The sequence below is a fragment of the Nycticebus coucang genome, chromosome 2 (genome assembly GCF_027406575.1).
Source record: "Nycticebus coucang isolate mNycCou1 chromosome 2, mNycCou1.pri, whole genome shotgun sequence".
NCBI lineage: Eukaryota > Metazoa > Chordata > Mammalia > Primates > Lorisidae > Nycticebus > Nycticebus coucang.
Window position 1 is genome coordinate 151,139,699 of NC_069781.1, and position 26,914 is coordinate 151,166,612.

At 41.6% G+C, this 26,914-nt stretch overlaps 1 pseudogene; it reads left to right on the forward strand.

Moving 5' to 3' along the window:
* Window positions 1-17,346: 17,346 nt before the first annotated feature.
* Window positions 17,347-26,914, forward strand: part of LOC128560548 (calponin-2-like) — a 29,581-nt pseudogene continuing 20,013 nt past the window's right edge.

Sequence of the window (26,914 nt, forward strand, 5' to 3'; positions counted from 1 at the left end):
GTCACTCATGTTTTCCTACTTAACCCTCACAGATTCCTCAGTGAAGTCAGTACCATTTACATTTTAGGGGGGAAAGAATTGAGGCACAGGATTTAAACACTGCCCAAGGTCAATTAACATGTGGATCCATAATTTGAATCTTCTGGTTCAAGGCCCAATTTAGTCATAATTAGGCCATAGACAAGACATGTTCATTACCCTTTCAGTGCACATACTTAGGATTACTAGGTATGGGTCAGAAATGTTGGTTTTGATGCATTCAAGTTAGATAAAACTGCTATGAAGAAGTAATTGTCTAGGGTGGCGCCTAGACAATTAGGGTCAGTAGGGTGCTGACCCCATATTCCAGAGGTGGCAGGTTCAAACCTGGCCCCAGTGAAAAACTACAAAAAAAAAAGTAATGTCTAAAGAGCAGAGATAATTCAGAATGGTATCTCTTAGAAGATACTAAGTTCTGCATCAGGGGAAGTACTCATGTATAACTAATATAAGGGTGACATATGGTTGGTTTTTTTTAGGACTGTTGTAAACAAATTCCAGCATTGAATAGGAGAATGACCTAAATGTTCTTTAAGTTTTGTTCAACTCTGAGATCCTATGACTTTCCAGATACAACAAGGTGTTTTCCTCTTGATTCTGGCCACCATAAGTTTCTAAAATTGAAGTTGTTCTCTCTAGCACCTCCGTCTGAAAGATGATATCTCAGAGGAACAGAGCAAACATCTTTCCTAGTTACTGATTTAGAAAATAAAAACCTTTCCATGCCTCAAGGTCCGCCTTCGAGAAAAATCAACATGACTGACAATTTTCCTCATTAAGCAGGAAAATAGCACCCACTCAATTAGAGGTGTGGAGAGGTGGTTGTAGGCTGGGTGAGTTCTATAGTTCACCTATCACAGTACAGAAAACAGTTTTGGTCTAGCAAAAATATACTTTCACCTCTCTCCAAGAAAAAAAAAGAAAAGGAAAGAAAAAAGAAAAAGGACCAGAGGCCCAACGGCATAAAAAGAAAGAAAAAAAATTTTAACAAGACTTTAAAATTTTAAAAGACATTTTGGCATAAGGATCAATTCTACCCAACAAGAATTATATTTGTAGATAATGGTGGTCTTTCTTTCCTCATTCAGGTAAAACAAAAAAGTGACTGGAAGAAAAAAAAACCATGTCAGTATCAATCCTGAAGATAATTTTGGAGATCATCTCTGTATCTTTAGAGAGGTTCTTAATGAAATTTAAGTTGTCTTTGAGACATATGATGGTTTATTCAGCTTAGTGTCAATGATATGGTAGGCAACAAAAAGCTTCTAAAAAACTCGAAAATCAAGAATATGAACGTAGAAATGATAAAGATGATGAAAATGTGATAAACAAATATAGGATTTCAGAAGCAGAAGAGATCACATGTATTGTTCCTTCTGTTTGAAAACATCCTTTTATGTCCTGTTTTCCATCCCATAACATGACTCTCATTTCTTCCATTCTCTGTCTTAGGATAAACACCATCTTTGACCACCCTCTTTAATTCAGGCATCGTTTCACTATTCTCTATCAGGATATCATATTTATTTTCTTCCTAGCATTCATTACAATTTTAATTTTTTATATTCATTTATGAGGTTATATATTTTCTGTCTCTTTTCTTTATGATATTATCTTTAATAAGAAACAATATCTGTGTTACCTAAAGTTTCACAGTGCTTGGCATTCAGCAGACACTCACTAAATGATGGATGGGTGAACGAGTGGACGGACAGGATGGATGATGAACCAATGAGAAAAAGTTTCATTGAGGTCATTTAATCATGATAGGTCTTAAAAGATGAGCAAAATTTGATTATTGAAGACAGAGAGTGCTAGGAAAGTATTTATTCCAGCTATAAGAGGTAGCATGGAGGAAATGGTATACACATAGATGAACAAGTTGGTGCATTAGAGAAACAATGAATCCTGCGTGATGTGGTTAAATTCTTTCCCTAATTCACTACCCTTGTGGTCATTCAGGATGCTCAGGAAATGGAGTAGAACAGAAAAGGAATCATCAATTTGTCATTGGTTAGCGAGTTCATTTGTCAATTACAATCTTCTGCAATGTTTTTTGAACTATACAAATAATGTAGAGCTATGTTTTGGTAGTAAACAAGATGTGAATGTTTAAGGAATACACAAGGCTAAAAATAAAACCTATTCCCCTCTCTCCCTCTATTTCACCATTCTTTGTTCCCTCTGCAGAGTTAAACACTTAACCCATTGAGAAAATATAAATAGTATTCCCAAACTTCTCCCATACATATATATACGTGTCTGCACACATGCATACACACACTCACACACACATACTTCGTGCACATGACCACATATATCCACATGTATCCACACATAACTATACATCTCTGTCAAGCAGAGAGAAGTTCAATGTTCACAACTGAGAACTTAAGAACTCAGCACCAGTTGGCTTTGTCGTTCCCAACTCAGAAAGTGGAGGCTCCCACATAAGCCTCAGAGGCCCTCAGCCTTCCTAGGCACAGATGGAAATGTGATTTACGAACAACAGAATGGACATGAGATGCTGTGGAACTGTATGTGGCATATCTGTACACACGAGGGGCTTTTCTTCAAAGTCTCATAAAAACTCTCTAATTTCTATCAGCTTTAGGAACTCATTCTTCCTGAACCCACAGACTAATCCCCATTCAGTGCACTTGTCCCAGGCTGACACTCTATAGCCTCAGGCCATTCAGTTAAAAAGAATTTCCCCAGTTTCTCCACATTCAGCACTCCACAAACTAGGCCTCTCCACATTCCTTTGCTGACCATAAACTCATCTTGCTTCCATGCTTTGTACCAACAAGCCGTATTGCTGGTCTTTGCAGGGGAAATGAGAGGGGCCTCCGAAGACAGGCCCCAAACAATGGCAGAGGGAGCTTCCCATGAGTTCTCTAAACACCGTGCATGCTCCACTCTGCCCCATCTCAGCTGCCCCGAACAGACACAATTTAAGGCCTTAGAAACAAACCCAAGCTCTCCTAATAAAACAAATATTTCACAGTTCATTTAATCCAAGATATTGAAAAGACCTGCAAAGCCTCAGGGTTACCCTCTCCCCAGGGCTGCTGCTGTGTTTGAGTAATACAGATGCTGCCCCCTTCCCAACACAGCAGCTGCTGTGCCAACACCAGCCTCCCTGTTCTTCTGCCTGTTTTTGAGAATCATCATTGGATTCGAGCCAAAGGAGGCTCAGGTGGGGCTCTCTACTCATGGATTCCTAATCAGGGAAATTTGTGGGGGAAATGTGGCTATGGAATAGCTATGGTGTCTAAAAAATGATACATGAACTTTACTAGTCATTCACTATTTATTGAGTCCCTACTGTGTGCCGGGCACATCAGTGCTGAGGATACAGCAGTGAACAAGAGAGACAAAAATCCCAGCTTTATGGAAATAATGTTTTATTGAATGAGAGAAACAACAAATATGAGACATAGTATTTCACGTGGGAAGGGTCGCTATAGATAAAAATACTAGAGAGGGCTGGAAGTTCTGGGATGGCAGAAGAATTTTAAGGTGGACAAGGAAAGACTAGGTCTGTTAAGGTCATTTATCCCATTTTTAAGACTTTTATCTTGAATTAAATCAATTTCTAAAGAAAAGTTCCAAGGCAAGTTTCAGCTCTAGAGTGAACATCTAAGGAAATAATGTGTCTGCACCCCAACCCTTTCTTCTCTTTGGAACTGCCCTCTGTCCCCAGTGATGGACACCAAGGAAGCACCATGGTTTTACAGGGCATTGGCCGTGTCTGATCCTCTCGGTAGGAGAAAGATGACTGAGAACAAGCTACTGAGTCTCTTCCCAGAAAACTTTCAGATGTGAACCTCAGAGAATGTCAGACAGACTCTCATGGCAGAAGCTCTCCAGTGTAAAACTCAGGAGTCACGGGTGGTCATGTTTCCTGCTTTGTGGAAATGATGGAGCTGACAAATGAGAACAGCAGAAATAAGAGCAGAATATATTAAGTCCTGTCCCAGTTGCTGTTAATCTCATTTATAGCCTGACCCTATGGACAGTCAGCTTATTTGAACCCTTCCTTGGATATAAGGAGACATGGAAGGGAGCAGTTAGAACCTGCTAAAGACAGAAGCCAGGTCTCATGGAAGGAGACAGGTGACAAGGCTATAGTGAAGTAGAAATTATTGTCACCCAACCCTGTGCTTCAATTCCCGGTATAAGACATTAAAACATCAGCCTGTCATCACCATGCCTTTGACTTGCTGATGAAATGCCTGGACCCAACCTTGAGCATGTCGCTCTCAATGTTTCATTGCTGTGAAGACGGGACCCACAGGTGCTGTGACCAGGAGGAAGGTGGAGACCATGACGATTGGATCTGGATGGCTGATCTGCTATAGATCAGCCTCTGCAGATCTGCCCTGCAGATCCTCTGAGCTCCCTGGGAAGCGCCTACAAAGACAGACACCTGGCCACCAACCCTATGTCCACTTAGCTAGAGTAGCTTGGGCCAGGATTCAGGATTCAGGCACAAATGCTTGCTAGAATTCCTGACAATCCAGTAGGTATATGGAACCACAAATGTACTATATTAGATAAAACCGTAGGCCTCCTCCACTATGCAGAGAAAATGTGAAAAACAGCAACTGTGGATGGACAATCTCTGCCCATTATCCAGTTAGCTGCTTCTTAAACGTGTTCCTTAAACTTCTCAGAGCCTTTGCTTGTGCTGTGTGCTTTGCCTGAGACATCCTTCCACTGGACCTGGCTTGGTGTCTTATTTCCTTTGAATATTACCCAGAATGTCACCTTATCATGAGGCCTTCCCTGGCTTTCCTATCTGGTATTTCAAACTCACTCACCCCCATCTTTTCCTCCCTGCTTCTGGCCCTGTACTTACTTTTTCTCATTAGTGCTTTCTCATCACCCTCTGCTTTATATTGTACTTACTATATTTCTTTCTTTCTCTCTCTCCTCTCTCTCTCTCTCTCTCTCTCTCTCTCTCTCTCTCTCCCCCGCTTCTCCCCCGACATTGGACTGTAAACTCCACAGGGGGAGCACTGGAGCAGTGTCTCTGGGTCCGGGAACAGTCCTTGACACATGCAGTGAGGTAATGAACACCTTCCTGGCCGTGTTTCGGTGGCAGTTGATGTCCCGGTCTCCTAGATGGATACTCAGAGTCGTTTTGATCTTTACCGTCAGTAACCAGGTTTCTAACAAGTTACTGCACCTTCTCCTGGCACCCGAACACATGCTCTCTTGCATCCAAACAGATTTCTACCTGCTTGAAGAGCTCCTGAAAATGTTCCTCTGGCTGAGAAGGGAAAGGCCCCGGCCAAAGCGGAGCCCGAGGCCAGATGGCTGTGAACTGGCAGGAAGAAATACAAGTGCCAGCGAAAGCACACACCTGCCTCTTTGAGACCCGGCCGGGGAACCAGAGCCGCACTTACACAGGCCGCTGGGAAGCCACTTCCTGGAGAGAAACCGGAAAAGTGCTTCCTCTCCTGGAAACCCAAAAGTTTCCATTTCATCTCTGAGTCTCTCCAACAGGATGAGAAGCACCAGGGACAGGGTGTGCTGCAGGCAGGGTGGGGGGACGGGAGGAAGCAGGGCTGACCGGTGTCTCTGCACAAGTGTCCCACAACTGTGTTGAGAACTTAGTGTCATCCAAATGTTTCCCAGATGAAAGCACAGCCTCACAGGCCTTTGCAAGAAGGAACTAGGGGAAAGTGTGACTTCTCCATCTTGGAAAAAGATAAAAAGGAACTACATCAGCAAGTGCTCAGCCCCTCCAATTTTTTAATTGATTTTTAGTCAACAAATGCAACATATTGGTAGTTATGGTGTACAACATATTTTAATATAGGAATGTCTAAATCCAGTCAATTACTATATGCAGCATCTCATATACTCATATACTCGCTTCTCCTAGAAATTTTTAAGTATACACTATTACTACCTTCAGTTCCTATGTTGTACAATAACTCTCCTGAACTCACTCTTCTCGTCTAACTGAAATTTTGATCCTTTGAGCATCATCCCCCAAGTCCCTGAACTCCTGCCCGGCCTCTGGCGACCCCCATTCTCCTGTTTCTAAGCTTGACTTTTGTAGATTCCACATCTAAGTCAGTGTGCAGCATTTCTCTTTCCGTGACTGGCTCATGTCACTCTGCTCAATGTCTCCAGGTTCACCCGTGTTCTCACAACTGATGAAATGTCCTTCTTTTTAAGGGCTTACTAGTATTCCTTTAAGTAGATATACGCCACGTTTTCTTTATCCATTCATCTGCTGACAAATCAAAATTTGTATGTTTTCCTGGGTGCCTCACCTTCCCTTCCCTAACATTCACAGAAACTGTCACCATTTCTCAAGTTTCCAACGAGCAACTAAAGACGGAAAGTAAATCCAGAAAGGAGGTTGAGCTCTCAAGGGTAATTTCTTCCTCCACAATGTCAGTGAGGTAAAGAATACTGAAGGAGATTTATTCTCAACAGCAAAGTAGAGCGCACACACACGGCCCATCTCCAAATAGGGAGGGTATGAGACCTAAACACTAATTCCTCGTTTCTTCCATCCAAGAGGGATCTGGATTAGCCATTAAACCACGTCATGAGTGACTCAAAGAAAAGGGCAGGAATTCTGTCTCCTGCCCATTTCTTACCCTCTGCCCCTGGGAACGAAGTTGAGGCACCAGCATTCCAGTCTCACGGTCGCCCGTCTCTGCCTTCTCCTGAATTTCCTCAGCCCCTGCCTTTCTCGTGACTGCTTTACTGGGCTATTTCTAAAAACCTCGATTTCTTCTCCTCTATATTTCTTCTCTTCCCCCCACTGTATACTTCATGGTGTCATCAAATTAGTCCTAATTCTGTGGAGTACTCAAATCTCCCATGACTTTCCATTGCCTACTAATGTGGAAAAACCTTACCTGGCATTTTGTCATTACTTTCTCTTCCTCTCTTATACGTAGAGAGTCCATATAATTTATTGTCCAAATCAGAACACTTTCATCTGGCATAAGTCAGAATATCTCCAGAAAACTGCAATGTAGGAATCACTCTCCCTACAGATGCACCTCACCCCCAGGGAGCTTGCGTGCTCGTTCGCTAAACATGCCCTGAATTTGCTGCCTTTATCTCTATACATTACTTTATTTCTACACATTACTTCCTACCTGCAGAGAGCATCCTCCTTCATATCTCTGCCTTCTCCAACTCCGCCACCTTTCCAGATGGGGCAAATGACCTCTGATCTCAAGACATCTTTGTTAACACCTTTCCACCTCTAGAGTGAAACTAATAACACCTCCTCCCTCCCTGAATACTACCTTTCACTCTTTGATGGCATTGAACTATCATAGACATTCCTATAAAGAACTTGAAGGAGCCTCCATGACCAATTCTTAGGTCTAGCTAACTGTAATATAAGTGTAAAAAAGAGGATAGATGTTCAAAACTAAGGCTAATATTTCAAAAAGAACCAGTAAGTAGTGAGTCACTTTCAAAATGGCTATCTAATTAGGAATCGGGGAGAGGCTCTGAAAGGTTTCAAAAACATGAAATGAGTCTGCGTTCAATTGCTTCTTGAGTTCCATTTAGTTCTCACTCTTCTTACAGAAACTGAAGTTAAAAATCACAGCCACTTCACTACGGGTGTGGTTTAATGCAAGAAAGATGAAATGAAACTCCAATTAGGGAGCCCATACTGAAAGAAAGGCCTTGGCCCTAGAGAGAAAGACAGATAAACATAATTCACATTGTGTGAGGGGCTCAAGGTATCTGAAGCATCAGATGATTTATACCTCCCAGAATTAACTGCCTTCTTCAATTATCTGAAAAACCTACAGTCCTTGTTGCAGCTGATGAGAGAATGAAAAATTATGTTTTTGTTCTTTCACCAATATTCCTAGAATGCTGCTTTTATTTAATGAACCATCCAGATAAGCAGGTTTTTTCACTCAGAATCCAAATAACTTCTCCAGCATCAGTTCCATCTAATAACAAAGGATTAGGACTGGGGGAGTGGAAGGAGTACAAACCAGACCAGACAAAATCGTTTTAGTGCTGGCATTCCTTCTAAATTCTTACTGTAGAGCCAGCATTACATAGAGATAAGTTATTCTTCTCTTAAGAATAACTTAAAAACTTTTATTTTTAAAAGCAAGAATCTACCACTGGGGAGGTTCTGGGGTTGGCATATTGCACACTTTTGTTCCCTTAATCTTATAGAAACTATTATTCCCATTTTGTAGATGGATACTCAAGTTTAGATGGTGTATGAGTTCTTCAATGTGTGAAACTACTTCAAATAATTTTTGAAATAGTTATGCTCTGGTTCCTAATGTTATCTGAAGAGCTACCCCATAACTTGTCATCTTGAAACAAACTTTTGTGTAATATTTATATCCACTGTGGGTCATCATCCAACATTCCACAGAGGAATGTTTTGTTTCTCTGCTTCACAATATCTGGGTCCTCAGCTTGGAATTCTTCATGTCTGAGGATGACTTTGTGGCCAGAATCTAACATCACCTTGGGGCCTCTTTACTCGTGTCTGGCAATTTATGGTGGCTGCTGTCAGGATCAAGGCTGTTCATCAAGGGGCTTGGGCTTCCCCACAACATGGCGGCCTTGGGTTAAATGGCAGCTCTGGATTCTAAAAGTGGGTATCTCAGCGAACAAGATATAAGCTGCATTACCTTTCATAACAGTGTTACTTCTCAATGATTCCAGTCAACTCACCATCTGCCTAAGATTCAAAGGGAAGAGGAAAAGGAACATGGATCCTTCCTTTCACTGAGAGGAGTGTCAATGGTTTTGTGGCCGTTATTTTAAACCACCACAAGATGGAAATAATAAATGTAAAGTGTCTCTTAGCACAATCTGGTTTAATGATGTGTTTTTACTACTCACGATATTATAAACATTACCTTTATTAGGAGGATTTTTCAATGAAAAAAATTAGGAATAATGAAGTACTGGGGAAAGGGTTGCAACTCAGATAAATGCACAAACCATGGAGCTAATATGAATGAATGAAAGGGCCAAGCGTGTTATCAAGGAGGTTCCATCATTGAAAAGAAACTGAAAATATGAAATTTTATGTGAATTCATCTGATGTTTTTTAAACACTTCATGGACAGAAAAGATATTATTCACAAACTACTAATTTGCTATTTCTATAATCAATAGATAACACTCATTTATTTAATAAATACTATTTCTTTTTCATTTGAGAAAGAGTCTTCCCCTGTGCCCTGGGTAGAGTGTCATGGCATCCTGGGGCACCACGACCTCAAACTCTTGGTCTCAGGCGATCTCCTTGCCTCAGCCCCCCTCCCCCCCAGTAACTGGGACTACAGGAGCCTGCCGCAGTGCCTCCCAGAGTGCTAGGATTACAGATGTGAGCCAACACTCATGGCCTAGTTTTTACTACAGATGGGCATCTTGATTTTGCTCAGGCTGGTCTCCAACTCCTGAGCTCAACCCACCTCAGCCTCCCAGAGTGCTAGGATTACAGGGTGGGTAGATTACAGGGTGTGAGTCACCACACCCAGCCTTAATAAATATCTATTAAAGTGATTGCCATTTGCCTGGGACTTCTCTGGGCCCTCAAAGTTAATGACAGGCTAACTCTTGCTCTTTAACCCTAACTTATCACCTCTGTGACTTCCACTTTCCCTCTCTGAGCCTCTGAAGGGTCTTTCTGCACCTTTCCCACCTCTCTTTGTCTAATGGGGATGGGAGGGAGGCTCTCCAAGAAGGCTTCTCAGATGACCTCATCTAGACAGCCTCTATCTATCTTATCACACAGCTTAACTCTCAACATGGGGCTGACTTACCACTACCAGAGACTGCCACATTCATTTGTTTCTATCCATTCGTCTGTCTATCTACCCACATTAAAAATGTGCCAGGAGGCAAGGCCCAAGTTGTTGTGCTATTCTCCATACCAACCCACAGAAAGAATTTCTTCCAGAACACAGTAGCTGCTGGGGTGATGTTGGCTAAATGACAAAGTTACAAATTCCCTCTATAGTGGTGTATCAACAAGCCTCTAGTTTCCTCCAAAAATCTAACGTCTGGATCTTTCCACAGCTTTGCTTCACATTTCTGCATTAGACAACAAAGCCCTGGTGTTGCTGTTTCTTAAAGCACTTGGGCAGCATCAGGGATGAGAAAGGGCGTCTCCAGGAGTCCAGTTTTTCTTCAACGATGCCTCTCCTTACTCCATACTCCTTAAGTCTCCTGGCATCAGAGTGGTACAAGCTAAAACTCTCCAAGGAGGCCTGATGGGATTTCAGGAAACCACAAAGCAAAGACCATCTAAAGAAGGAAAACTCCCTTTGAAAGCATATCCCTTTCTGTGATAGAATGTTCACTTTAACAACTATGCAGGACCGCCAGGAGTCAATGCCACTTCCTCATACATCCGTGATGTGCACAGTACAGTGTGTGATTTGGGACTCCGCGCGTAGGGCTAGTCTAAGTTGAAATTCTGGCTCCATTACAAATCTGCCGGGTTTGAGTTGCTTATCTTCTCTGTCTCTGCAAACTGGAGAAAACGATCACATCTAACTCGTAAGATGATTGCGAGGGTTCGATGAAGCTTTCCATGTGAAGCGCTTATCATAGGACCTGGAGTACAGCGAAGGGCTCCGTAAACAGTAAGAAGAGTTCATTATGATTACATTTATTAATAATGATAATTATGAGTGACCCTTCATCTTATCACCTTTTACACTGAATTCGACAATTTTTAGAGTCTGGTGTGTGGACTATGTGGGCCAGGGATCATATGGCATGCAAAGATAATGTAGAAGGCTCGAATTTTACAGTTTTTGGTTTAAGGAGAAGAAGAAAAGGTGAGCGGGCTTTTCAATTCTCATTCTGTCTCCTCCCAGCATTCATCCTGGCTGTAGCTATTAGCGCAGTCCCCCTGACCATTTATGCTGTGGAAGACATACATCATCATTCAGCCTTTCTGCATTTTTCCTTCTCCCATGTTAAGAGAAAGCCAGGCCAGGGATGAAAGTCACCCACCCACACCGCTGTTTCCTGGAACCAGGAGCCCAAGTCAACAGTAGAGGGATCGGGCCAGAGCCAGCTACTATGTGGCCAGCGGCTGAGCAATCTTATACCTCTGAGGCCCACCTGAGCGGGGTCATTGTCCCAGCTCCATGCCAGGGAAGGGGCAGCATGCCTAAGCCCCCAAAAGTTTTCTCATGGCAGGAGAAGAAAGGGAAGCTGTCAGCTTCAATAGCTGCACACAGAGGGTTCAATCAACAGAGAGTCCCCCTTATTCAAGTAACACGAGACCTGGGAGGAAAAGGCAAGAGCTGGAATCCAGTTGGGGTGTTTTCTTTTTTCTCTCTCTCTCTTTCTTTTGCCAAAGCTCATACTGGACACGGGGGGAGGGAGGACATGGGAAGAGCTGCATGACACAAAAGACACTGCTCCAAGGTAATGCCAATTCGGTACCTTAGAGTTACTGGGTCGGGGCCTCTTCCCAGATCTCAGTAGATGAGGGGAAAGGCTGTTTTCAAAGCCATTTATTCAATGAGAGCAAAACCTCTGGGACAGGAATTGGTGGGACAAGAACCTACTGGACCATTGGTGCAGCAGCTCCAGGTCTGGCCCTAAGGCTCCTGCTGTGCCTGTCAGGAGCTGGACTCCCCAGACGGACCTCTTTCAACTGCAAGTTGGCTTAAGCACAAAAAGGACTCATCAGTTCAGGAAGCCCACAGCATGGAAAAGGGAGGAACAGGCGCAGATTCAGGATCAACTGGATCCAGAGACTCAAATATCACAGGGACTGCCATCTCCCACCATCCTTCCCTCTCATCCCCATCTCCTTTGGTTCCTCTCTTGGTGGGCCTACTTCATTCTTTTCTACCAAAGAGAGAATTTGTCCATCAGGTTTTCATGTTAGCTTTAAAAGGATGACAACTTGCCTAAACCAACAAAATACACCCAGAGATTGTGCTAATGCCAAGCTTTTTGACTTCCTTCTTTGTGGGGTTGGTGGCACCCCAAAAGGGCTCAGAGGAAACAGGTATGGGGGACACTCAGTCTAAGCAAACCTGGGCTAGGAGAAATCCTTGTAGGCAGGGAACTAATGCCCATGTGGGGACAGTCCCAGCTATCATTCTTCTGTGTAACTCTGAGCACATCAATGTCCCTTTCCACCCCACCTTTGTTAAAGCTTTTCAACTCTCTCCCTGTTCTTAGCATACAGCCCTTCACAAAGCTTGAGAGTCCTGGTGGGACCTGATGCTCCAGTTTGCTCACTTGTGGTGCCATCCTCTGAACCCCTGGCTTGCACTGACAGCCTCATCAGCCATATTAGTTCCTGAACACGCCACTCTCACCCCTCACAAGGCCACTGCAGGTGCCATGATCTCCACCATAGACCGTCTTCCTCCTGCCCCTACCCAGGTCTGCCCTACCAGTTGGCCAGCATAGTTCCTATGTATTATCCACATCTCAACCAGGCCATTACTGACCACCTTCCTCCTGGACCTCTCCAATTAAGCGTAATCTCTTTGTTATATGTTCATAAATCACTGTGAAGTGGTTGGAATACTTGTATCCTCATAAACTCAGGTTGAAATTTAATTGCCATTGTCACGATATATTTTTTTAATTTCAGATTCATATGAGAGTACAAATGATTAGGATACATTGTTTGTGTTTGTTAGGCAAAGTCCAAGTTGTAGTTGAGCCCTTCACCCAGGAGGTGAGCTGCATATCCTTACATTGCTATTGTAATACTATGAAGAGATGAAACCATTCAAAGGTGATGAGAGCCCCGACTTCATGAATGGATTAATGCCATTATTGCAGGGACCGGTTCATCATCATGGGGAGTGGGTTCATTATGGCAGGAGTGGGTTTCTTATAAAAGAATGAGTTCAACTCCCTTTTTTCTCCTTCTTGTCCTTTCATCTTCTGCAATGAGATGCCACAGCAAGAAGGCCCTCACCAGATGCCAGCCTTTGATCTTGGTCTTCCCAACAACCAGAACTGTGAGGAATAAATTTCTGTTTGTTAAAATTATCCAGTTTCTGAAATTCTGTTCTAGCAGTGGAAAATGGACTAAGATATATTGTTATTGTGTAATTTTTTTCAATGTACCCATCATATCTGTAACTGTTATGTTTCAGTCGTTCTGTGATTAACATAAGCTCCACAAGGGCAGGAATCGTGTCTCTTTTGTTCACTATTATTTCCCCAGCGCCAGATACATGGCCTGGCACATAGAAGGTACCTAATAACATTTTTTGAGTAAATGAACATTCACTAAATGAATTGACTAAGATGAAAATGAAAACAAATTGATAGATGAACTGAAGAGAATGGAGGGCTAGCATAATAATCAAGAATGACGGCCTTCAGGCATTGTACATTTTCTTTTAAATTAAGGAGGAGAGGGGTATTTACATTGCTCTGGGTACATGACTGACATTGAGCTAGCCATTTTACACTTGATTTAAAATCAGACCATCCTGATTCTAATGCCCATGGTCTGTTGCTCTTGCAAACAAAATGATGAGTTAGACACCAAGGGAATTGGAAAGTGAAGAAGAGCCACTTCTTCAAAGACACTTATATTGTTTGGGACCAGTGGACATTTCATTTATATAACAAACACTTAGATATTACTTGCTATGCAGGCATGATTCTAATGCTTTACAAATATTAACTCATGTAATATTAACCTGATGAAGTAGCTTCTGTTATTATCAAAAATGTCTCTTTGAGTGGCAGAGATCAAGTAACTTGCTGAAAGCCACACACATCCAGAAGGTTGTAAAATCAAGATCTGAACCCAAGCCTATAGCTCCAGGCCCATGTGCTTACCTAGCACTCATGTAACTCTCACCATTAAAAAAACACCCAGAGGGCGGCGCCTGTGGCTCAGTGAGCAGGGCGCCGGCCCCATACACCGAGGGTGGCGGGTTCAAACCCAGCCCCGGCCAAACTGCAACCAAAAACTAGCCGGGCGTTGTGCGGGCGCCTGTAGTCCCAGCTACTCGGGAGGCTGAGGCAGGAGAATCGCTTAAACCCAGGAGTTGGAGGTTGCTGTGAGCTGTGTGATGCCACGGCACTCTACCAAGGGCCATAAAGTGAAACTCTGTCTCTATAAAAAAAAAAAAAAAAAAAACACCCAGAGCTTATCCAAAGATTCAAAAGATTATTTTCCTCTGTCACAAATAAGGGAGAGGAGTTTAGATTTTATTCAAAATGGAGTAAGCACATTTTACTCTGTCTTTCAACTCAATGAAACTAGAAACCCTGGATAAGATGCACAGGGCAGCCAGCATAGGACTCTGGAAAGGAATTAGTAGCAGGCATATTAGGGCAGGAAACCAGAATACTAAGCACCAGCAGGTGAGTAATAAGCTCCTCATCCCCCTACTTGAGTCATCTCCTGACTCAGATTCAGAAGTGTCCTAAACCTCAGAACTGCAGATGGAGAGCAGACAGGAAGGACTCTACAAGAGCTCTATCACTGGTCCCAGGAGTGGGAAAGGAGGGGCCCTCTGAATAAGAAAGAGTGGGGGAAACCCGGTTTGCTCATTTTTTGTTGTTTTCACTTTCCCTCACCCCAGCCCCCAGGCGATCACATGTTGGTAGCAGTGGCGACAGGACAGGCACCTGAAACCTGGATAATGGGAGCAGTCCTTTCTGACCAGAGGGACTGGCTCCAAGAACATGGACATAGGGCCCTCTGTTCTTCATCTCTCTATATATCCTCTTGCCACTTAGACCCAGAAGCAGACACATTGTGGGAAGGGAATGGCAGAGAGGGGAAATTAAGTCACAGATTTCTAGTCTGAAAACCAGAATAGAGTATTCACGGGAGACAAGCAATATCAGGGAGGTGACAGCAGACTTGAGAAAATGATACCAAACCATCTTGTATGAACTCCTTTGCTCACCTAAGCTGTGTATATGTGGATCTGAGCCCAAACAACAAACCAGACTCTTTAAGAACTGAACTATATGATAAGCCACTGTTACATTCTCAACTGGCACCCGAATGGCATTGACATGGGACAGAGAGATCGAATAGCACCACGAAGCTTTGTTTTGTTTTTTTGTTTTTTTTTTTGTAGAGACAGAGTTTCACTTTATCGCCCTCGGTAGAGTGCCGTGGCGTCACACAGCTCACAGCAACCTCCACCTCCTGGGCTTAGGCAATTCTCCTGCCTCAGCCTCCAGAGCAGCTGGGACTACAGGCGCCTGCCACAACACCCGGCTATTTTTTTGTTGCAGTTTGGCCAGGGCCGGGTTTGAACCCGCCACCCTCGGTATATGGGACTGGCGCCCTGCTCACTGAGCCACAGGCGCCGCCCAGCACCACGAAGCTTTGAAAGACAGACTAACACTGATATAATAGCTCAAAAGAGGCAGGTGGAAACTTGTAGGCTAAACAAAATCTGGTTGTCCGCCAGCTAAAATGAACAAATGAATGGCATTCTTCACATGATTTACTTTTCGATTGTAAGGGTATTTAAGTTAGCGTTCAAAATGTCCAGGATAGCTCTAATGGTGGGATTTGACAGCAGAATATCTGGTGATAAGTTCTCAGGTCGTCCCAGACATGGGTCCCTCGGCTTCTCATCTCTGAAGCACAGCAGCAGCTCTATGGGAAGACTAAAAGCCTCCCTAAGGATGACCCTTCCAAGGCTGTTCACCTCAGAGCCTTCACGGGAGACAAGGCTGGCATAAGCCCCATCACATGGGAAGCTGAGAGGTCAAGATTCACATTGAACGAGAAGGAACTTGTAGAGGTTGTGACCACTGTGGAGACAACACTAATGGCAGATGGAGGCATCATGGACTGTGTGGAAATTTCTTGAGGCCTCCAGACTTTCAAGACCATTTTTGCAGAGCACATCAGCAATTGAGAGCAAAAGGTAGTTCTACAAGACCCCTCATAAATCTAAGAAGAAGCCCTTCACTGACTACTGCAAGAAAGGACAGGCTTGGGATGGCAAGAAGCAGCTGTGGAAGAACCTCAGCAGCATGAAAAGTGCTGCCAAGGCAGCCTCATCCCTGTTCACACCTAGATGCACCTGCTCCCTCTGCGCCAGAAGAAGGCCCACCTGATGGAGATGAATGGAGGCCCCATGGCTGAGGAACTGGACTGGATTCAGAGCGGCTAAGGCTGGAGCAGCAGATCCATGTGAACCGCAAGAGTAGGCAGAATAAGAAAATCTATGTCATCAGTGGGACCAAAGGCAAAGCTTACAAAGGGGTTACTGTTGTTAATACACCAAAAACTGCCCAAGGGCTGCTCAAGGTCTCCTATGTTGGGGCATGGTAACCTGCCCTATGGCTTTCTCAGTGGCATGGCAGGAGAAAAGCTACCGTCACTGCACTGAGAGCCACAGGAAGATCTATTAGACCAGCCAGGGCTACATCATCAAGGATGACAAACTGATCAAGAACAGTGCCTCTCCCAGCATATGTCAAGCAACGTTGACAAGAGCATCCATCCACTACGGTGAAGTGATCGATAGCTTTATCATGCTGATAGGCTGTGTGGCAGAAACTAAGAAAGAGTGTTCTCCCTCCCCAAGTCCTTACTGGTATAGACCCAACAGCAGGCATTGGAGAAGACTGAGCTTCAGTTCATCAGCACTACCTCCAAGTTTGGCCATGGCCATTCTAAGACTGGAGGAAACACAAGATTCATGGGACCACTTAGAAAAGACAAGATTGCCAAGGAAGAAGGAGCTTAACATCAGAAACAGATTGTTCAGCTGGTGGGATCTCAGTAACAGTTGCTTGCCTGTAGGGGAAAAGAAAAATCCATGATACAAACAACCAAAATCTCAATATTTGGGACACCAACCTAGAGAGGAAACAGATGCTGGAATTTTCAGACTTGGACTTTACAGAATCTATTTTAAACACGATCCAAAAAATACAGGTGAATGATCATTTTAAAATGAAAATATAGAAAGTTTCATCAGATATAAAAATTTACAAGAGATTTTTAAACAAATAAAAATATCAGAATTGAAAAAGACAATAACTGAAATGGACCATTTACTGGATGGGCTCAGAAGCAGAATAGAAATGAAAGAAAAAAGAATTGGAGAACTTAGATCAAGAGAAATATCAAATCTAATTAACAGCGAGCACAGAGATCGAGGGAAGAAAGGATGAACAAGGAACTTGGGGCAACATCAAAAAGTCTAGCATTCAGAATCTTTCAATGCGATAATAGAGAAACAAAGAAATAACAAAATAACAGTGGGAAATCTCTCAACATGTGAAAGTCAAACAGCTTCTCGGCCTGGTCTGTGCACCCGGCCACTCCTGCCAGCCATGAGCTCCTCACAGTTCAGTCAGGGGCCCTTGTACAGTCTCTCGGCTGAGGTCAAAAGCCAGCCCCTGTCCAGTCAGGACCTTCAGAAGGAGGCTGGATGCCAGAGCTGGATTGAGGAGCTATTGGCCTCTCTATCAATCCAACTTCCAAAAGGGTTTGAAGGATGGCATTATCTTACACAGCACACTTGTAAACAAGCTGCAGCCAGGTCAGTCCTCAAGATGAAATGCTCCATGCATGACTAGAACCAGCTAGAAAACTTCTCCAACTTCATCAAATCCACGGTCAGCTACTGCATGAATCCTGTGGACCAGTTTGAGGCCAACAACCTATTTGAAAGGGTAGAAACACGACGTATGGGCAGGTGTCTCTCCCAGCTGGGAAGGCCAAGACAAAGGGACTGCAGACAGTTGTGGACATGGGTGTCCAGTACTCAGAGAAGCAGGAGTGGAACTTCGATGATGCCATCACGGAGGCAGGCCAGTGCACCATCAGGCTGCAGAAGGGCACCAACAAGTGTGCCAGACAGATGGACACAACAGCTCCTGGAACCAGACAGCACATACGTGATACCAAGGTAGGGAATGACAAGTGTGACAGCTCCTCCATGTCCCTGTGAATGGGCTATACACAGGGCACCAACCAGAGTGGCCAACTCTTTGGCCTGGGCAGCAGACATATGATCCCAAGTATATCCCACAAGTTTCAGCTGCCCATGGGGCTCCACTGGGTACTGCAGAAGCCCTGGGCTATCTCCTTGCTACCTGGAGAAGGCTGGCTACTGAGGCACCTATGCCTGCTATCTCCTCTCATCATCATCCTGTCTGGGTTTTGGGGTTTTTCTGTGTTTTCATCTTTCTTTCTTTTTCTTTTCTTTTTTAACATGTTCAGTGCTGCCAACAGATGGTCTGTGGGTGGCTGGGTGGGATATGAAGCAGCAGATCTCACCTGCCTTGCAGGACTGAACCTCCAGGCTAAGGGGGAAGGGGTCATATCCAGATATGTGTGTGTGGTGGTGGTGGGAGGTCCCTGCCAGGGCACATACAGGTGGTGGACTGAGTCGTGTAGAAGAGAAGACTAGGCAGGGAGGGGAACTGGCCCCAAATGGTTTCTGGTTTCAACTCCTTTTCTTCCCTTCTGCCTACCAATCAGTTTATGGTTTCTGTGTTCACAGAAGTTTTAGGAAGTTTTAATGAGAAAGAATCCCCACCCACCCACCCAGGGAATGGGGCAGGGATGGTGGAAGGGTGCTAGGAAGCAGATCCCTTGGGAGACAGGCCATAGCCCTACATTATTTTGGGATCCTGAGCCCACAGGCTTTCCTTAAGACCCTCAGAACAATTGCCCAGGGACCTCATGAGGAAATTGAGGCCCATGCACGACAGTGGAGTTCTGAGTGGTTGAGGCACAAAGCCAGATCCTTCCCCAAGCTTGTCCTGACTACTCATGGGGCTTCATAGGTTTTATTTTTATTTATTAATTTTTTTAAGACAGAATATCACTCCGTCACCCAAGCTAGAGTACTGAGGCATCAGAAACCTCAAACTCCTGGGCTCAAGCAATCCTTCTGCCTCAGCCTCCTAAGTAGCTGGGACTACAGTTGCCCACACAATACCTGGTTAATTTTTTCTACTTTTAGTAGAGATGGGCTCTCGCTCTTGGTCAGGTTGATCTTGAACTCCTGAGCTCAAGTGGTCCTCATGCCTAGGCCTCCCAGAGTGCTAGAATTACTGGAGTAAATCGCTGTGCCCACCTGGCCATCTCAGTAGGTTTTAAACAGCCCCCAGGTCCCTTCTCCCCTTTCTGGGTCTGACCTGTCTCCTGCCTACCAGTACTGGGCAGGGACACCCCATCCAGACCCCCAGGCCAATAATATATAATATTTATTCATATATTATTTAGAATAAAAAATGATTATTCTAAATAATATATGAATAAATAATAATATATTCTAAACAATATATGAAGTGTCAAAAGAAATTGGAAAATATTTTGAAGTAAACAGAATGAAAATATAGGATATCAGAATTTGTGGGAAACAGCTCATGCAGAGCTATAAGTGATTATATTAGAAAATAAGAAAAGTCTCAGGTCAACAGTCTAGGATTCCACCATATGAAATTTGAAAAAAAAAAAAAAAAGAACAAAATAAACCCAAAGCAATAAAATAATAAAGATAACAGCAGAAGTCAATTAAATTGAAAATAAAAAACTAACAGAAAAAAATTAATGATCTATAAAATTGATAGATCTCTAATAAGATTGGCAAAGAAAAAGAGAGAAGACATAATTCCCAATATTAGGAAGCAAAGTTGGACTATCACAACATAGCCACAGACATTAAAAGAGTATTAGAGAAATACTATTAACAACTCCATGCACCCAAATTTGACAATTTGAATGAAATGGACAAATTCCTTTAAAGACACCTACTATCATAATTCAACCAAGAAGAAATAGATAACTTAATTAGGACTACATCTATTAAACAAATTCTTAGTTCAAAACTCTCTTAAAAAGGAAACTTTAAGTCCAAAGTCATAGGAAATTCAACCCAGAATTCAAAGAAAAACATTTTCAATTCAACACAGTATTTTCCAGAAAATAAAAAAGAAGGAACACTTCCAGACTCATGAAGATAGGAAAATTCCTTAACAAAATACCAGCAAATCAAGTCCAGCAACACATAAAAAAAAAATACACTGTGATCAAATAGGTTAATCCCAAGAATGTCAGGATGACCTAATATATGAAAAGAATTTAATAAAATCCATCGTATTAGTAGACTAAACACAAGAACACATAAATTTATGGGAAAAATCAGAAAGACCAGCATTCACTTAAAATAAAAACTCTCATCAATTTGGGGACTACAAGCAAACTTCCGTAATCTGATAAAGGGCATCCAAAAAAAAAAAAAAACCACTGCTGACAAAATAATAAAGACTAAATGTTTTTTCCCCTAAGATCACAGGACCAATGCCAGGTCATCCCTACTCTCATCACTCCTATTCAACTTTATGCTAGAAGTTTTAATCAGTGCAATAAATCAAGCAAAATAAATAAAAGGCATACAAATTGGAAAAAACAGAAATTAAACTGTCCTTATTCATAGATACCATATTGGTCTATGAACAAAAAAAGGAATAGAATCCAGGAGAAAGTTTCTCTGAGGGTTTAATAATAATAATAAATTAATTTACCAAAAATATCAAATTTTGATATGTTATTGATTAAAAATTGAAAACTGACATTTGAAAAGCAACTCCATTTAAAATAGCTCCAAAATATGAAATATCTATGTATACATTTAACAAAGCATACAGACTCTATATGTTGAAAACTATAAAATTATTGTGAAATCAAAGAAGCTCTAAGTAAATGCAAAGACAGACCACATTCAAGGATTAGAACACTCAAGATAGTAAAAATATAAATTATCACCAACTGATTTATAGATCTGATGTCATTCCAATCAAACTCCTGTCAGAGATTTTTGGTAGATATAAGCTGATCATAAAAATCATATAGAAAGGTAAAACAATTACAATAGCCAAAGTACTTTTAAAAAATCATGAAGATTTACACTATCTAATTTTAATATTGCTGTAAAGTATAGTAATGACTGCAGTGTGGTATTGGTAAAGAAACATACACAGAGGTAAATAGCAAGGAATACAGAACCTCTAAATAAATCCACGCAAATATATACAGCCAATTGATTGTAAACAAAAAAAGGTTAATTCAGGGCAGCTCCCGTGGCTCAAAGGAGTATGGTGCCAGCCCCATATACCAGAGGTGGCGGGTTCAAACTCGGTCCCAGCCAAAAACTGCAAAAAAATCAAATAAAATAAAAATTATTTTTAAAAAAGAAAGGTAATTCAATGGAGGAAAGAAAAGATTTTCAACAAGTAGAGTTAGAATAACTAGACGTCCAAGTATTAAAAATAAAAAGAAAAGTCAACCTTACACCTTATATAAAAATTAGCTAAATATGGATCTAGATTAAAATGTAAGTTACATAACATATACACAGAAAAATTCATTAGCACTAATACACAAGTTCAGCAAAATTGCAAGATATCAGATAAATCACAAAAATCAAATGTATTTCCATATACTGGCAATGAATATGAAAATAAAATTACATCAATTATTCCATTTACAATAGCATCAAAAACATGAACTACTTAGGAATAAACTTAACAAAAGAAACGCAAAACACTGAAAAATAAGAACTACTGTTGAGAGGAAGTAAAGAAGACCTAAATAAATGCAAAGATGTCCTGCTGGCATGAATGAGAAGCTGGAATATGTTTACAATCTTAGAACTTCCCAAATTCATCTACAGATTCAATGCACTCTGATGGCTTCCTCATGACAAGATAATTCCAAAATTCATATAGAAATGCAAGAGTCCAAACAATATTGAAAGGAAAAAGTTGGAGGACTCACCCTTCCAAATTTTAAAACATACTACACAGATACAGTAATCATGACTTTGTGATTCTGCCATAAGGATAGGCTACAGGTCAATGACGGAGTAGACTTGAGAGTCCAGAAATAAGCCCTCAACTTCATTAGCAATGATTTTTAACAGGGTACTAAAACAATTCAGTGGAGGGACAAGTCTTTTTAACACATGATATTGGGACAACTGGCTTACCGCAGGCAAAAGAATAAAGTGGGAATCCTTTCTTTATACCAAGAACCCTTTAAACCCTTTCTTTAGACTGCACACAAAAATTAACTCAAATGGATCATAGACCCAAATGTAAGAGCAAAAACTATAAAACACTTAGGAGATAACACAGGCATAAATATTTACGACTTTGGATTAGGCAATGATTTCTCAGATATGACACCAAAAGCACAAGCAATAAAATAAAAAAAGAGACATTGGACACTTTCAAAATTAAAAACTTCAGGGATTCAAAGGACACCAGTAAGAAAGTGAAAAGACGATGTACAGGATGAGGGTAAATTTCTGCAAAGCACGTATCTAATAATGGATTAGCATCCAGACTACCTAAAGAACTCTTTCAATTCAATGGTAAAAGGATAAATAACCCAATCTAAAAATGGACAAAGAATTAAAACAGATGTTTCTTCAAAGAAGATATGCAAACAGCCAATAAGCACATGTAAAGACATTCAGCTCCACTAATCATTTGGAAATACAAATCAAAGCCACCATGAAATGCTACTTCACACCCATTAGGACTTCTATTATCAATAAGATAGACAACAATAAATATTGACAAAGATGTGCAGAAACTGGAAGTTTTGTATTGCTAGTGGGAACGTAAAATGGTGCAGCCACTGAGGGAAACAGTTTGACACTTTCTCAAAAACTTCAACATAGAGATTCCAAATGACCTAGCAATTCTGCTCCTTGAGAACTCCATTCAAGAGAATCGAAAACATATATCCACATAAAAACTTACACATGGGGCAGCACTTGCGGCTCAAAGGGGTAGGGCGCCGGCCCCATATGTCAGAGGTGGCAGGTTCAAACCCAGCCCTGGCCAAAAACTGCAAAAAAATAAAAAAATAAATAAATAAATAAATAAAAATTAAAAAATTAAAAAAAAAACTTATACATGAATGCTCCTAACAGCATCATTCATAGTAGTCAAACAGTGGAAACAACCGAAATGTTCATTAAATGATCATACAGGGAAGGGAAGAGAAGGGACTAAACGGTAATGGATATGGAGTTTCTCTTTGGTGTGATGTTCTAAAATCTGTGGTGATGAATATACTAGAAGTGATAAATTCTTCTAGGGTGAATTTTATGGCATGAGAATTATTTCTCAATTTCTTAAAGTGGTCAGAAGCTGTGAATGATTTACCAAAGAGGATATAGAGATAGAAAACTAGCATACAAAAAAGTGCTTAAAATCATTCATCGTCAAGGAAATGCAATTTAAAACCACAATGAGATATTTATTACACATCTATTAGAATGGCGAAAACTAAAATATAACTGGTAATACCAAGTACTGGTGAGAGTGTGGAGTTCACTTACTTCTCTCTGTCACCGGTGGTGATGTAACATGGTATCATCACTCAGAAATCATTTTGCCAGTTTCTTATAAAGTCAAACAGATACATATCATACAACCCAGCCATTCCACGTCAAGTGTTTACTCCTCTCAAAGAATATGAAACCATATATCCATATAAAGACCAATCATGGAAATGTTAATAGATAATTTATTTGGAATAGCTGAAAGCTGAAAACAACACAAATATCCTTCAATGAGTAAATGGATAAATTTTGGCACATCCGTACAACAGGGTACTATTCAGCCATAAGAAGTAATGCCCTATGTAACAAAATGGATTAATTTCAAAGACTTAACACTGGGTGAAAAAGCAAGCTTCAAAAAATCACATTTATGTTTCCATTTATGTGGCAATCTGAAAAAGTCAAAAGTAATGGATGGAGAACAGATCAATGGTTGCCAAGGACAGATGGATGGAGGATTTGACTGTAAAAGAGCATCACAAGGGGGCTTTGGGATCATGATGGACTCCTCATTTGGGGGGTGGCTATGAGAATCCACGCTTGTGTTCCAACTTTTCAAACCATACACATCAACCTGCCTATCCACATCCTACACAGTTTAAAACACACACACACACACACACACACACACAAAAAAAATAATAATAATAAAATGGTACAGGACAAATAATCCCTGGCTTCAGAAGATGCCAACATGTTATAATTCCTTCATAAGGAGATTTGTAATCTAGCTGAAAAGACAAAATTAACAAATTCTAGAGAGCTATCACTAAAAATAACACTAATTCCTATCATTTATCAAGCATTTACCCTGTGCCAGGCGCTTTACCAATACCTTCTGTCATCTAATCCCCTCAACATTATTATGAGATAGATAAATAGTGTCAAAGCCAAGACTGACTCCAACGTCCCGGCTACGGGCACATGTAGCCAGGAGACCCGTATAACTATTTCCTTCTCTTTAGGGTCTCTTTCAGAAACTGGAGTTCCAGGAACACAGTGGCATGTCATTTGTCACACCTGGCTTGTTGCTTATGAAGATGTAAGGGTGTTTTTTCAAATGTGTATTCCTCATCATGACAACAGAACCGTCTCAGCAAGAACTTAAGTGATGGTTCGTATGCGCTCATCATTTCTTGCTGCCATGTGGTATCCGACACCAAATGGCTCCTGATCTAAATAGAAATTGTTGGCAACTTCTCCCCATGAGGAATGAGAGGTAATTGTCTAGTCTGAAAAATTAGATTGGGACAATCAGAAAGGTAGTTAAGGCTTAGCCAGGACTGCAGAAACACCCCTATAAAGGAAAAATATTGTCAGCATGCTAGAAGCTGGAGACTACTAATGTTACTAAGCCCTGAAAATAAACTCGGTGCAGCATCTACAGTCAGTGCCAACTTTCAGCATAATTAAAATACAAGTGTTTTCTAAGAAATAGAATCTCCAAGGCTGGGGGAGAAGATCCAGTCCTCACTAAAATCCATTCCCCTGATCAGAAACTCCCACCAATGCCTCTTTGTTTGCCAAGTGAAGTACCAAGAACCAGGAACCTTATCTGGATCCCAGAGCCTTCTCCATCCTGCCTTCCTGGACCACACAGCAGGAGAGTCCCACCACCTCCCCCGCGTTACTTCTCACAGCATCAGGCACTGGGAGAGGATGGCTTTCCCAGTTCCACGTTTCCTGGGGAAGAACTCTTACTGGCTCCCCCTTGGTTAGATGACCAATCAACTGTGACCAGCATGGTGGACGCAGCTTTAAAGTGCAGTGAGAGTGGAGCAGAAAAGACAAAGCCATGTTTTCAATTCAAAAAGAATCCTTTCTTGACCAGCCCTATGACTCTCCTCCTTCTTTAAATTCCTTGTCATAACTGACATTTACTAAATACTTAAAATCTACTAAGCACTTGAGGCCATTGTCACTTGATGCTCAATGAGATGTGCTGTTATGCCCATTTTTAATTAGGCAACGTTGAGATACATAAAGGTTACATACTCAAAATTACAGATAGATCAGGGCCTGTGCTGTGACCACAGTACATTATTGCTAATTCTTAGAATGCACGCTATCTGATCAACTCTTTCAGTGCTAACATACACTTTAAGGCTACTTATCATATCCCATTTCTCCAGCTAGTCTGTAGGTGGAAGCCAGGTTTTCTCCGTCTCTCTATACCCCACACCTTAGCCCCAGACATACCCTGCAATCCAGGCCCGAGGGTGCCAGGGCCCCAGGTGAGATGCGATCAGAGAGCCTGCCAAGGATGGAACAGATGGGTCTGCTGAATAGTGAAATCAAGTCTCTGCCACAGTAATGGCAATAAGCATTCCACATAAAATAATTACTTCCAGTTTGCTTGGCAGGTTGGATGAAGTCCGAGGGAAGGTTAATTTATCTTTCACAGCTTTGAGCCTTCAAGCTGTGGTTTCTCAAGTGAAAAGGATCTCTTTTCAATGACTCTTTGCAAGATCCATTTAGTCATGACAGAACTACCTCCTCCCCAATGAGTTGCAAGTCTATTTGGAGTCTATGTGCTGGCCTAGGACCAGCATTAGGGAGGGCATTATTTAAGTCACATGGAGATTTACGTCTATAGCAAAGGTCTGTGGTATAGTAGGTAGAATACTAAAATAGCTGCAAGTTCTAGATACCAGTTGGCTGTACCATATAAAATCTGTGTAATGATTTTCTCATCTGTGGAATGGGTGTAACCATATTTGGCTATTCTATTTAAGGAATATAAGGAATATTACATGAGACAAAATTTATTAAATAAAACTTGGAATGGTTAAATGTGCTTAGAAACTTCCAGGAACAAAATCCAGGGATAGGTGGGACCTTAGGATCTATACTCAAATGGCAGACCTACTGGTCTCCCCTGCATATTAAAGCTTCCATCCTTCGTTCAAACCCCTGTCTTCCTCTCCTTAGGCTCCAAATGTTAAGGCTCTTACATTGGGGGATTAGAAGAACTAATATTTTTGTGTGTCTTTGATAACCAAATACCTACTGTCATTGAGTGGCAAAGGTCTAATGTTGGTAAGAATTTGGTGTCTTTATTATAAATATCTGACCCAACATAACCCAGTCCCTTTTTCAGAGAAATTACATTTGCTAGGGCAATACCTGGTGGCCAGAGAAATGAAGCAACAGTCCAAAAATTTCATCCCCCAAATGCCTTATATGGTCCCTCAAAGAGACACACTCATTCTTAATTCAGTCTTTCTTACTCCACCTGGGTCAGAAACTAGTAGTAACAAAGGTAGTAGTTTCACACACTGGGAAGATAAATATGTAATAGTAATGCTTTTAGATTTGTCAGTGATGAAAGACATCCAAAATTCTTCCTAAAATATACAGACATAATTACAAAAATAAAAAAGCAAAAATATTTTAGTTGATTTTAGTTGGAGAATGGTTTTAGCCCTTGTATTCTAAGATGACATGTGCTGTTTTAGTTTCCTCGGTAGCTGTACTCCCTTCTGTGAATAGCACTTGCCGTGCATAACATCACCCCCTGCTCCTTCCTCCTC